The 14,828-nt window shown below is 40.8% G+C and overlaps 1 pseudogene; it reads right to left on the bottom strand.

Moving 5' to 3' along the window:
• Positions 1-4,756: 4,756 nt before the first annotated feature.
• On the bottom strand, positions 4,757-6,517 carry LOC130886527 (uncharacterized; annotated as a pseudogene).
• Positions 6,518-14,828: the final 8,311 nt, after the last annotated feature.

Below are 14,828 nucleotides of genomic sequence, written 5' to 3'. Positions count from 1 at the left end.
GCCTGCTCTCATTGTAGTTTGTTAGTTAAATCACTTAAACATTTATCACCTGGCAACATTTCATGCCTGAGAAACTTGAAACTTGATTTGTCGACTAAATTCTGCTGTAGAATTTCTAAACCTGCAATGATTTTCACTCATCTACCTAATAGTAAAAGTACCCCATTCAAACACACAAGAAAATGTATTAACAGTTTCTGTACGGTATCTTTAGAGTAATTTGACTCAAAAACATTTGCATTTGTCATTCTTAATTACACCTTTTGAATAAATTTTATTTGCATTCATATTACTCATGAAAGATATTAAGTGGATTTTCTATATAAACAGAAGCTCAAAGTAATTTGAATTAAAGATATTCAAATAAATCCTTACAGTCAATAATATCTACTGTCCCCTTAACAGTAATAACAGTGAGTTATTTCTGAATTGTTCGAGGAATTTGCTAATAGGATAAAATCTTTTCTTAAGTTCCTTTCCTGGAGTTTAATGGATCTGCCTCCGTCACTTCGCTTGCTGTTTATTTGATCTTTTCACGTGTAAGGATCATGTTGTTGAGAGACGAGCATTATTCATGGAATCTATAGTGATTGACAGCTAGAAGTGTAAGTGCAGAGCCCATGGAATTATGGGATGCTTTATTTAATGCATGATATATGGTTGAAGGAACCAGGATGAAGCCCTGTCTTGCTGTATAGCTTATTTCTTACCAAAAGAAGCTTGAAAGTAGTTAAATTGGTACTTCCTATACAACTTACCCATGGTGGAATACCAACTTATTATCCCCATCTATCTGTTATGATTTCCCATCATAGAAGGGACATAAAAGTAAATTTGCAGGAAAATGAAACAAAAATCACATAAAAGTAAAACTACTCCAGTACTATTTATTATTATTGCCATTTTTATTATATTATTATTGTTGTTGCTGTTACTATTATTGGAAGCCTCCAGTTCTAGGCATGCACTATCACATGTGGCTCCCTTTAGTCAGTTATTATATTAAAGCATATTCTAGTTTGTTTTTCTGTTGCTACCACAGAGCACCATAGCTAAAAGCAACCTGAGAAGGAAGGGGCTTATTTGGCTTGCACTTCGGTGTCATTGTCCATTATGGAGAGAGGCCAAGACTGTAACTCAAAGCAGGAAATTGGAAGAAGGTACCACAGCAGAGATGGTGGAGGAATGCTCCTTAGGAGTGCTCTCTCTGGCTTGTTCAGCAATCCACCTCCCTAAGAATCGCTGCCCACAGTGAGCTGACCCTTCTGTATCAATCAGGAGTTAAGAAGATGCCCCCACAGATCTGACCACAGCACTGTCTGGTGCAGGCAATTACTTGATGTTCCCTCTTCCAAAGAGACTCTTGTGTCAATTTTACAACAAAAAAATTACCAGAACAGGACATGAATTTTAAAACCTGGTTTTCTAAGTATTTCTGCATATTCGCTCTTAGTACCAATTGATATTTCAGCCTCGAACTATCAAATATCCATAGTTCATGCTTTGTTCTTGGAGTTCCAGTTAAAGACTAACTTGACAGTACTGAATCCATGAAAACCAAAGCTGTATTTGCATTCATTCATATCTGAAAGTGTGTGCGCTTAGGACAGAACCACCATTTCTTCTCAAAAGCAATAACAAACCAATGTTCCCAATTGACAGAATAGACTGAAAAGTGATCAGTCTTAAAAGATGAATCCAGCAGCAAGTAAGGTTTGGGAATGGACAAAGAAGGCGGTTGCAGTAAAGCAAGAGCAGAGCATGGAAGAGGGAGATTGAAACCACGACATAATTTACCAAGGATGACCTGAGATACTTCAACAATTATTTAACAGAATCCTTACCCAGATTTCACAACCAAAGATAATCTGGCACAAGAATGAAGATGCCAAGTGTGCATGATTGAAAACTGGTTTCAAATAGAAGAGCAAGGCTATTAAAATTTAGAGACAAAAGTTTTGACTCCGGGAGAATGCCCAAGAACCAAGACTACATGCTTACAGGACACCAGGATACCCAGGGGCAAGCTCCCAATTACAGCACTGAGCAAGTCTCTTATGACCAGGTGGCACCATTGAGTCTTGCTGTATATTCTGTGGAGACCCAGGAAGCTTCTGATGAATGAGATGGTTCATATGACTCCGTGGTCCAAAGCAATAGAATGAGATCAAGGGGAGCTGTGTGCTATCAAGGTACAGTGGAAGTGAACCTTCTTTCAACTTCAAACCAACAAACTTTACTCCTCCCCCTATGTGTGAGCAGTGTTATAAGGGTGACTGACCTGAGGCATGAGAAAGCCAGTGTCCTGTCTTTGGCTATGTTCCTAGTGTGCATGGGCAGGGGCAGATGGATGATGGTAACCGTTCCTCGCTGTTCCCAGAACAGCAACAACTGCAGCGGCCCCAGAGCTACCAAGAGACACCCTTTGCAGACTGGCTCATCGTGCAACAGAGTCATAGAGACTTAGGGCAGCAGATGCCCTTATTTCTCTCAGGGTATCAGGACAAATTTGATCCAAGTAACAGATGCATCAGGCTCTCAGATGCAGCCTGCACCTCTGCATGTTGCAGTCAGATCACCAATGCTTTGACTAGATGGGCAACAAGGGGCTGACGACAGTTATGTATACTGCCCAGCAGGAGAAAGGCCCCATCAAAACACACCCGTGGGCGGGGTGGTGGTGGCGCATGCCTTTAATCCCAGCACTAGGGAGGCAGAGGCAGGCAGATCTCTGGGAGTTCGAGTCCAGCCTGGTCTACAAGAGCTAGTTCTGGGACAGGCACAAAAGCTACAGAGAAACCCTGTCTCGAAAAAAAAAAAAAAAAAACACCCATGGGCTCCCCCCAAGGCTATGCTGGGACCAGCCTGCCTTCCATGAGCTGCAGGAATTTAGGGAGCAGCGTGAGGGCTAAGGTGGAGTCCAGGAAGTCTTACAAGCTTCTGTGAAACCTTTAACACTTAACAAAGATCCAGGATCCCCATGAGTGGTTGTCTAAGACTTCCTATACCCAAGAGGAAAGTTTGCAAATGTGTATTGTGGCCTGGCCCTAGCTTTAAGCTTGAGGCCCTGCCCCCTAGATTGGCAGATACCTCAATTCTTTTCATTTCAATGGACCAGATTGGTCTGTCTTCTAGGTTCTGGCAGGTGGCACACTGCCCCAGGTAAAAAGGAAAGCATGGGCCAGACTGTCAACTCAGGAAGAGTGTCAGGGCCTCATTAGCCATCAATAGCCCAGGTGACTTTATAATGAGGATACTTGTCTTTGATTGTCTCAGGGTCTCCACTTAGCGAAGCTTGTCATCATGTTCCCCAGAGTGCACAGCCTCTGGGTCCCTCAAGCTTTTATACAACCAGATGGAGCCTAGCTATAATTTCAGATAGCCACGTCCCCATATTGGCCTGATCAGATCTTAGATGAGGGGAGTGACAGTCATCCGGAGAGCCAGTGCCATTTGGCCAAACTTAAGTAAGTGAGAGATTTAGAAGGAACTCTTCGGCTAAGTTAACCTGTAGTTTGAATATTTGTAGATTTTTCTGTTGTTGTTGTTGTTGTTGTTGTTGTTTTGAGACAGGGTTTCTCTGTAGTTTTGGAGCCTGTCCTGGAACTCGCTCTGTAGACCAAGCTGGCTTCCAACTCACAGAGATCCACCCAGCCTCCCAAGTGCTGGGATTAAAGGCTTGTGCCACCACTACCTGGATTAGTAATTAGATTTTTAAAAATATGTACAATATATTTTGTTATGGTCTGCCCTCCTCCAGCTCTTTCCAGATCCTCTACTGGAGTTTGTATTTTTTTTAGCCTTAGTATTCCGTTTAGATTATTATATTTTGTTTCTGTAGGATGTAAACCATAGTTGTAACATTTCTAAGCTGTGCAAAGGTGGGACAGGTGTGTGCTGGGCATGAGGGAGCATGAAGACACATTGTATATGTGTGTTAAATTGTCAGAGAATAAATGAAACAAACCAAATAAGAATTTAAAAAAAGATAAATCCAATTATACTTTCCCCTTATCCAGATTCATCTTTCCATATAAACCCAGATCCCTTTTACTCAGAAAAGGATGCAATACAAAAATCATAAAACACAGTATGACAAGAGACAACTGCATACCACAACAGTCTCCTGTTGTCCTGTGTTTGATCCCTGGGTACCACATGTTGAAGGAAAGAACTAACTTCCCCAAGTTATCCTCTGACCTGCATACATACATACACACTGAACACATACATACCTACACACACACTAAATACAAACATACATATATAAGATAGATGATAGATGGATGAATGAATAGATAGATGATAGATGGATGGATAGATAGATAGATAGATAGATAGATAGATAGATAGATAGATATAAAATAGAAGAAATGTGTTCATTAAAAAACAGACATTAAGAGGGGTTGGAGAGTGACTCAGCAGTTAAAAGCATTTAGTGCTTTTGCAGAGAACCTAGGTTCAGTTCCCAGCACTCACATGGTAATTCACAATTATTCTTAAGTCTAAATTCAGGGGTTCTGGCACCCTTTTTTAACCTCCTCTGGCACTAGGTGCACATACATACCCATATATATATTATATATATATATATATACATATGCTCATATATATTATATATGTGTGTGTGTATACATACATATATACATAGTAAATATTTATTAAGTTTAGAAATAGACATGTAAAACTTCATTTGGAGAGCAAAAGGCTAGAGACATGTACTGAGAAGTAAGCCTACAGAAATTTTTCTTCACTCTCATGCACAAGATGAGAGACTCTGGGAGGATGGTGATTGTGTTTGGATATGAGATTCTAAAAAGCATGAAGATGGGTTGGAATCAGCGCACTCCTGTTTGCTGACCCACTTCCCTGGAACATGGACTGTGAGGCCAAGATGAACCTGTGCTCAGGAAGACCAGTGATCTTGATCTCCATCATTCTAGGAGTCAGAGCCGTGATCTCCTGTGTCCTGCCAGCCATGTCTGGATATATAGTGATGCCACTAGACAGAGCTGTGCTGGCACAGAGGTCTTTGTGTATATCAATATCACACTTCATAATGAAATTGACCGTGATTTCGTGGATGCTACAGGATTCCATACTCAGGAAGGAAAACTGGAAGACAGCGTCAAGGCCCTGGAACTGCTCGTTGCCAATAGTGATGATGTGGCTGTCAGACCTCTCATAGCTTTTCTCTGGGGAGGAAAGGGATGCAGCAGTGACCATCTCTAGGTTCAACTGTTATGGGTCTAGGATTGCTCAGACTCACCACGACCTTGAATAAATTTTAATAAGAAGAGAAATTGTTAAATAGTGATGCTGGATACTCATGGCACCAGGAGTGCAAATGGCAATGTTCCCAGGTTGCAGCAGCTAGGCTCATTAGTCCAAGGTTTATAAAATGAAAAACCACAAGATTATATGTATTCTGTCTACATGTAGGCAGGGTCTAAGGTCTTTCAGCTGTCCTAGTCACTAAACAGATTAAACAAGTTTGATTACAAACAGAAACAGCAGTTAGTCATATGATCTACTATCTTGCTAAAATAGCAAATTTTACAAGATTATATATCTGCCCTCCTCCAACTCTTTCCAGATCCTCAACTGGAGTTTGTTTTTTTAGCCTTAGTATTCCGTTTAGATTATTATATTTTGTTTCTGTAGAATGTAAATAATGTACAAAAAATTAACATTTTCTAAGCTGTAAAATTTAAGAATAGTCTTCAGTGTTTGGGGGGAAAGAGAAGTGGATTGCTAGGGTACTGACTGAACAAACTAGGGGCTTACATGTTAGAGGTATTTTTTGCTTTTTGGTCTCTCAAGCACAGTAAGTCTGAACTTTAAATGTCATGCTACCCATCACAGCAGCATACCACAGCTTCTCCTTGATGCCAGGCATGATTTCCCTCTTGGTTATGGTGTTGAAGTTGTAGCTCTGCTCATTCAGGATCTTCATGAGGTAGTGTCGGGTCCTGGATAGCCAGGTCCAGATGCAGGATGGCATGGGGGAGAGCATAACCCCCATAGAAGGTCACAGTGAGGATGGGACCATCTTCAGAGTCCATCACAATGCCAGTAGTTCAACCAGAGACATATGGACCACACGGCCTGGAAGTCTACATACAGGGCTGGCATGTTGAAGGTCTCAAACATAATTTGGCTATCTTTTCACAGTTGGTCTTGGGGTTGATGGGGGCCTCAGTGAACAGCATTAGGTGCTCCTCAGGGACCACATGCCAATTGTAGGAAATATGGTGCCAGGTTGTCTCCATGTCAATCCCAGTTGGTGACAGTGCCATGTTTGATGGGGCACTCAGGGTCAGGGTGATGACTCTTTTGCTCTGGACCTCATCACTTATGTAGGAGTCCTTTTAGCCCATGCCCACCACCATGCCCTGGTGCTGCAGGTGGACAAGATTGAAGGGAAGATGGCCCTGGGAACATCATCATCCTCAAAGCCGACAAATTATATGTTGGAACCGATGTAGACAAGGAGCACAGGAATATGGTCATCCATGGTCTCCTGGTGGTTGGTGTGGACCCACAGCATAGGAGCCACACGGGGCAGCCCTCATTTCACTCTTAACTGTACATAACAGATCTCTGAGTTAAAAGCCAGCCTGGTCTACAGAGCAAGTTCCAGGACAATGAAGGCTACACAGAGAACCTTGTCTTGAAAAACAACAAATAAACAAATAACTATTTTTTAAAAGCTGAATATATTGTTGCCTTTGTATTTAGTAGTAAATGTGTCGAATTAAATGTGATTTTATTTTTAAAGGCATAAAAATGTTAATGTAAATGCTTTCCTTACTGGGAAAAAAAATAAACCTGGGCTAATAGCCCTTTCATGTTTACAATTTGCAGTTACTGTATCTGAACAAGAAGAGGGAAATTGTGCCTCTTTCGTAAGTACTGTCTGTATTAATTACTTTCCTTGTTGCTTTAATTTAAAAAGCCAACAAAATCAATTAATTTAACAAAAGGTGGGGTTATTTTAACTCACAGTTTAAACGAGTAGTGCCTGCCATGGCAAGAAAGTCATGGAGAAACAAGTAGCATAGGAGTGTGTTAGCACGTATGGGTTGGATCTCCAGTGCTGTTGCAAGTGCTGTTGCAAATGCTGTTGTCTCTGGCACTAGCTCTGCCCATTGGCATGAATTTTTAAAGACTCCCGATCCAGCACCTGGCATCTGCTGCTTCCTCTCACCAGTGCCTTTCACAGCTGAGGCTCTGATCCAAACTAGGTTAGCAAGAGGCAGCAAAGATCCACTTCAGTTAGGGAACGCCATGTACCTTGAGCATAAAGCCACGGGGAGCAAAGAGCCTGCGAACCCATGTGCCAGGGAAGCTTCATTTTCCTGTGTTCAGTTTCTGAAGGAAAGCAACCACGGAGCACGTACAGCTCATCTCTTCAGGGCTTCTTTGCATGTTCCTGCACACGCTTAACCTTGAGTTTCTTCTGGAGTAGGAACCATAGATCATCACGAGAGAGTGTTTCGTCAACAACTTAACACTCTGCTCACTGTGTTATAGATGGCCATTTTAGCTCATTAAACCAGGCACGGTATTAGAAATACAAAAGATATTGTTTCAGAGATTTGTTCTCTACATCCACAGGTGTAGTATCTGTATGCTGTGAGAGTATGTGTATGAGTGTGAGTGTGTATGTGTCAGAGGGTATGACTGTGTCTATGAATGAGTGTGTCCATGAATGAGTGTATGAGTGTGTACAGAAGAGAAGGGGGAAGAATTCACTCAGACAGTTCCTCCCTAAAGCATGCAAATAGCTGAATTTCATTATTTCAAAATGTCACTTTTGCCATGATGAAAGTAGGTTCATATTCAGGACAAGCCCATCTGTGAGGCAAATCTTCCTTTGGGGCTGTGTGCACATCTGTTTGCTCTGGAAAAAAAAGTGCTCCCACTTCCTGTGAGAGAACCTGCTTCTCTAGCAATGCCTTCTGGGTCAGCCACCTCAGAGCCACCAGGTAACTGGAAAGCAAACATTCCTTATTTCTCATTGAACACACCCAAGTGCTTTCTTCCCCTGCAATGAAAGGCTTAATTTGGAGCCAAGAGACTGTGAAACCCAGGGTTTTAAAATAGATTACTTCTTTGTTTTGGTTATTTAGAGAGTACATATGTTTCAGCTCCTGGGTAAATTACAGGCTCTTAAGGCTTCACAGAGCAATTTTGTTTTCAAGCAGACTTGAAAGGATTTCACTTTTTTTCTCCTCAGCTCCCTGTCATAGTATCTGATGAAAACCAGCAGAGGATAGCATGCGTTTACTTCGTCCCAAAGCCAGTCACGTGTGTAACACGGGTGCTGGCCTGAGTCTTAGCCTCTGTGGCTCTCTTCCGAATTAGCAGAGCAAGAGGAAGCCAGGAGTGCCTGGGGAGGTGTGGGTCTGAGGAGAGAACACTGTGTCTACCTTCACCAGTGCCAAGAAGTGGATAGAAGCCAAGGTAAACTGAATCCTAAGCCTGCTAAAAAAGAAAAACCCTGCACTGTCCCAGCAGAGCTGTCATGGTTTAAGACACAAGGTGACAAGAAGAAATCTATGGGGGGCTGGAGAGATGGCTCAGAGGTTAAGAGCATTGCCTGCTCTTCCAAAGGTCCTGAGTTCAATTCCCAGCAACCACATGGTGGCTCACAACCATCTGTAATGGGGTCTGGTGCTCTCTTCTGGCCTGCAGGCATACACACAGACAGAATATTGTATACATAATAAATAAATAAATATTTTTTAAAAAAAGAAGAAATCTATGGTTCTATTCTACACGATACAAATAAGGAAGACTCAAGGGAATCCAAAAAGTCAGTGGTCTGAAGAACAGCAATGGGTAAAGAGCAGCTATGTCTACTTTTAAAGTAGAGGCTGAGAAACATTGGGACTGGGTAACATAGAGCCATATTGAATGTTTTACATTTTTGTTTGATTTTTATGAATTGACAATTTCTCAGACTTTTTCCTCCTAAATGTTATATGGTTCATCATGCTCAATCATTCTTGCAGCTAACAGGGCCATGGAGAATCTGTTCTCTCTGTCCCAGATGCCCTCGCGCTCCTAACTAATCATCGGTGCCTTCTCTGGATGTTATGAGTACATTAAAAATCAGCTTCTCAACAAAATCTCTCTTAGGTTCTTTCACAAACCTTGGAGAAGTTACTCTCTGAGACTTCTGATGCGTTCCTACATCTCCAAAATCAGCAAGTGGAAACAATATTTAATACCACCTCTGTTTCCAGTTCTTCAATTCACTTCCAATCCCCACGCCTCCCTTGGCAATCTCTACCTTGTTACACTATGCACGCCCACTTCAAGCACTCATGCTTCTAAATCAAGATATGCTTATGAGCAACACACACGGTTACTACTACGCCTTCCACCGGACTACAGATATTGTTTAAGTTTGTTCCTTGTGTTGTGAATGTTTAAGGTACCAAAAGTTTCTGCAGTAAACAACTGCTCTAATCAATTTTGTGATAAAAGTTTTAAAAGATAGAGTATGTGTGAAAATGCAGCTGAATATTTTGTTTTGCCTGAAGAGGCAGAGAGAAAGAAATCTCTGCCTATAATACCTTTAAATTTTAGCCAAAATACTGCATTGAATAAATGAGTAATTAGCAAGTGGTTAAAACTGTCTTCCAATTGGAGGATGAACTGGTATTTTTGTCTTAGAGACACTTCATTAAGGGGTATGCATTTATTCTGTATAGTGGAGTCACACGGGGAATAAAAGAATGAAAGTGATATCTTAAACGTGTGTTCACCATGATGTAATATATTAAAGATGTAATGTCAGTTTGGTGGTGTTTCAAGGCAGTAAATATTTAAGAGCGGGCATCAGGTGAGAAGTTTTACGTCATTCCAGACCCTGGAAGAAACTGTGAGACCCTGATTTGATCCTTTTCCTCTTTCTTATTTCTTAGCCACAGTCCTGAGAGGTATGAAGACAATGGACCATGATTGCAACCTTCCAAACAATAAGAAAAAAATGAAACTTTACTCTTTGTTATTTGAATTACTTCAGGAATTTATAAAAGTAATACATGGCTAATGTACCACCTTATCATCCAACATTTAATGAAAAGAGAGGAAAATAATATCAGAACACCAAACACTCTGAAGACGCTCTCTAATGGACACAGAACAGTGCAAGTGAATCTGGAGTCCTTGAAAAAGCCAGCTCAGCAGTCAGACATGGAGGGAAAGGCGCTGCCTCTGCTAGTCTCTGTGTCTGAAGCCTGAGCTCAAGCTGGCCTCTGCCTATGAAGGGTTTTGAGCTCCAGGCAAGTCTTTTCCTCTTCTGTGCTTTCAATTTTATCATCAGGAGAAACAGAAAAGAGTGAGCCAGATAACCTCAATTTTTTTATGATGTAAGCTGAAATATGCTTTGAAATGGATATGTTCTTTATAAAAATCCTCAACGATAACTGTGAAAACTAAACTATGAAACAACTGTTCATTGTACAAAATGATCTTTAAAGAAGAACGGCATTTCTTTTAAGATGCAAATTCATAATTTTATCTACACACAATTTGACTATCAAGAGCCAAAAGAAGGCAGAATCAATGAGGTGAAGCTAGAGTAAATACCAGGGATAATCAATGAACAATTTCCTAGTTACAAGGGACAGTCATTGAAAATGTCCATGACTTTACAACTCTTCCATTAACCGTAGAACTAGTGACCAAGCTCTGCCTGCCCCATGAGAGCTTCTGATGAGTGGGAAACATATGAAAACCGCCAGGGAGCAGGGCGGAAGTGTAATTGACAGGGCTGCCTTAGGTAAGTGTATGACTTGAAGGGGACTTTGCCTAATGGATTCCTTCATTTCTTTTAGAGCTAATTATTTTGTATCCTAGATTATATTTTTAATATTTTAAAATTTTAATTAAATTATAATTATACCATTCCTCCCCTTCCCTTTCCTCCATTCAACCCATCTTGTGTCTTCTCCCTCCAATCTCTCCCATGTCTCCCCCTTATCTTTTGTGTTTTAGATCAAGAAACTATTCATTAAGAAATAAGGGCAGCATTACCTGATGACTCCCATCTGTAATTTGAGGATTCAGGAAACAGAAGCAGACAGATTGCCACAAGGCTGAGGCTAGCCTAGGCTACAGAGTCTTATCCTGCCTCAAAAAAAAAAAAAAAAAAAAAGGGAGAAGGGAGAAAACAAGAGAGTAAGAAAGAATCCGCTTCACATCAGCAGCCCATCCTTTCTCTCTCTGCTTCCTACCCTTCACCTCACTCCGGCAGCTGTGCCTCTTGCCCAGCTGTTCAGTCCCTCGGGCTGTAAAGCAGAATACTATGCCACTGCCTTTGTTTTTTAAGCAGTATGTAAAGTCTTCTATTCTGAGCAACGAGTTCTTTAAAATTCCAAATCCATTATTCATCTAGAAATAAAGCAATTTCAATCCATCACTAAGGCATACATGAATGTCTGGAATTTGCAAAGCACCTAATCAGAACTTCTGTGTAACGAATTACTAAAATACTGAGGATATGACCATCTATGGATTTACAGATTTCATTAGCTTTACATTATAGAGGTCATCTTGCCTGAGAGATACTAAGTGCCCTGAACATCACAAAAACTAAGGCAAGAAGTAAATTTGTCTAAATTAACTCACATATATTTTTGATAATAAAGTATTACTCCTCGTCCCCTTCATAATGCTTAAAATTTCCAGCTGCTTATTTTCATTTTTGCTTATTAATCTCTTTTGTTGGAATCTTCTCTCTTTTCAAGTAACCTAAAAATTTCCTAATTTTATTTACATGTATTCTGCACATAAACCAATGAAGAATTTTGTCAGAACTTTCTAAGATTAAATGTCCCATTTGGTGGTCTGCATTGTCTCTGAGTTTTTCATTTCCAACGGTGGAGAGGTACAAGTGATACATACCATTTTTGTCTTCTAAAGCTCATATTTACTAGACAACATGCAAATGGAACTCAGAATACATAGAACAGATATACAGTCACAAGTATGGTAGATACCACATTCATTTGAGGAAAGTCTTGCTTAGGTGTTATGATATAAAAATTTCATTTTCTTGAACTCAAATCCTCTCTCCCTCTCATGGGCTACCCTAATACATATTTTGTAATTAATTTTCTTTGTTTTATCAAGCATTACCCTTTATTGCAAGCAAAGCTGTGAGGTTTTTTTTCTTTTTTTTTATTCTTTTTTAATTAAAATTTCCACCTGCTCCCCGTTTCCCATTTCCCTCCCCTCCTCCCAAATATTGCCCTCTCCCCCCACTCCCCACCCCCTATCCCCACTCCTCTTCTCCTCCCCCCACACCATTCCCCCTCCCTCTGGATACTGAAGAGCAGTCCAAATTCTCTGCCCTTTTCGAGCCTAATACATGAACTGGCTTTGTGGGAGTTTAGCCTGTTTAGACACTCACCTTCCTGGACGTAGATAGAGGTTTTTTTTTTTTATTTTTTTATTTTTTTATTTTTTTTTCCTTGCTGATTTTTTTTATTAATTAATTTAATTATTAAAGATTTCTGCCTCTTCCCCGCCACCACCTCCCGTTCCCTCCCCCTCCCCCAATCAAGTCTTCCTTCCTCCTCAGCCCAAAGAGCAAGCAGGTTTCTCTGCCCTGTGGGAGGTCCAAGGACCACCCACCTCCATCCAGGTCTATTAAGGTGAGCATCCAAACTACCTGGGCTCCCACAAAGCCATTACATGCAATAGGATCAAGAACTCATTGCCATTGTTCTTCAGTTCTCAGTAGTCCTCATTGTCCATTATGTTCAGCGAGACCGGTTTTGTCCCATGCTTTTTCAGTCCCCGGCCAGCTGGCCTTGGTGAGTTCCCGATAGATCATCCCCATTGCCTCAGTGTGTGGGTGCACCCCTCGCCGTCCTGAGTTCCTTGCTCGTGCTCACTCTCCTTCTGCTCCTCCTTTGGATCGTGAGACTTCAGTCCAGTGCTCCAATGTTGGTCTCTGTCTCTGTCTTCTTTCATCGCCTGATGAAGGTTAATATTCAGGGGGATGCTTATATGTTTTTCTTTGGGTTCACCTTCTTATTTAGCTTCTCTAGAGTCACGAATTATAGTCTCAATGTCCTTTATTTATGGCTAGAAACCAAATATGAGTGAGTACATCCCATGTTCCTCTTTTTGGGACTGGCTTACCTCACTCAGGATAGTGTTTTCAATTTCCGTCCATTTGTATGCAAAATTCAAGAAGTCATTGTTTTTTACTGCTGAGTAGTACTCTAATATGTATATATTCCATACTTTCTTCATCCATTCTTCCACTGAAGGACATCTAGGTTGTTTCCAGGTTCTGGCAATTACAAACAATGCTGCTATGAACATAGTTGAGCATATACTTTTGTTGTATGTTTGGGCATCTCTTGGGTATATTCCCAATAGTGGTATTGCTGGGTCAAGAGGTAGGTTGAACCCGACTTTCCTGAGAAATCGCCACACTGCTTTCCAAAGTGGTTGCACAAGTTTGCATTCCCACCAGCAATGGATGAGAGTGCCCCTTTCTCCACAACCTCTCCAGCAGAGGCTATCATTGGTGTTTTTGATTTTAGCCATTCTGACCGGTGTAAGATGGTATCTTAATGTTGTCTTGATTTGCATTTCCCTGATTGCTAAGGAAGTTGAGCATGATCTTAAGTGACTTTTGGCCATTTGAACTTCTTCTGTTGAAAAGTCTCTGTTCAGCTCAGTGCCCCATTTTATAATTGGATTGATTAACCTTTTACGGTCTAATTTCTTGAGTTCTTTGTATATTTTGGATATCAGACCTTTGTCAGTTGCGGGGTTGGTGAAGATCTTCTCCCAGTCAGTGGGTTGCCTTTCTGTCTTAGTGACAGTGTCCTTTGCTTTACAGAAGCTTCTCAGTCTCAGGAGGTCCCATTTATTCAATGATGTCCTTAGTGTTTGTGCTGCTGGGGTTGTACGTAGGAAGTGTTCTCCTGTGCCCATGTGTTGTAGAGTACTTCCCACTTTCTCTTCTATCAGATTCAGTGTGTTTGGACTGATATTGAGGTCTTTAATCCATTTGGACTTGAGTTTTGTGCATGGTGATATATATGGATCTATTTTCATTCTTATACAGATTGACTTCCAGTTTTGCCAGCACAATTTGTTGAAGATGCTCTCTTTTTTCCATTGTATACTTTTAGCTCCTTTATCGAAAATCAGGTGTTCATAGGTTTGTGGGCTAAAGTCAGGGTCTTCTATTCTATTCCATTGGTCGACTTCTCTGTTTTTATGCCAGTACCAAGCCGTTTTCAGTACTGTAGCTCTGTAATAGAGTTTGAAGTCAGGGATGGTAATGCCTCCAGACAATCCTTTATTGTATAAGATTGTTTTGGCTATCCTGGGTTTTTTGTTTTTCCATATAAAGTTGATTATTGTCTTCTCCAGATCTGTGAAGAATTTTGATGGGATTTTGATGGGGATTGCGTTGAATCTATAGATTGCTTTTGGTAGAATTGCCATTTTTACTATGTTGATCCTCCCAATCCAAGAGCAAGGGAGGTCCTTCCATTTTCTGGTGTCCTCTTCAATTTCTTTCTTCAAAGACTTAAAGTTCTTGCCAAATAGATCTTTCACTTCCTTGGTCAGAGTTACCCCAAGGTATTTTATGCTATTTGTGGCTATCGTGAAAGGTGATGCTTCTCTGATTTCCCTCTCTGCTTCCTTATCCTTAGTGTATAGGAAGGCAACTGATTTTTTGGAGTTGATTTTGTATCCTGCCACATTACCAAAGGTGTTTATCAGCTGTAGGAGTTCTTTGGTAGAGTTTTTGGGGTCGCTTATGTATACTATCATAT

Source organism: Chionomys nivalis, chromosome 14 (assembly GCF_950005125.1).
Source record: "Chionomys nivalis chromosome 14, mChiNiv1.1, whole genome shotgun sequence".
Lineage (NCBI taxonomy): Eukaryota > Metazoa > Chordata > Mammalia > Rodentia > Cricetidae > Chionomys > Chionomys nivalis.
The sequence above is the reverse complement of the archived record's forward strand: the minus strand, read 5'-3'. Positions and strand labels throughout refer to the sequence as shown.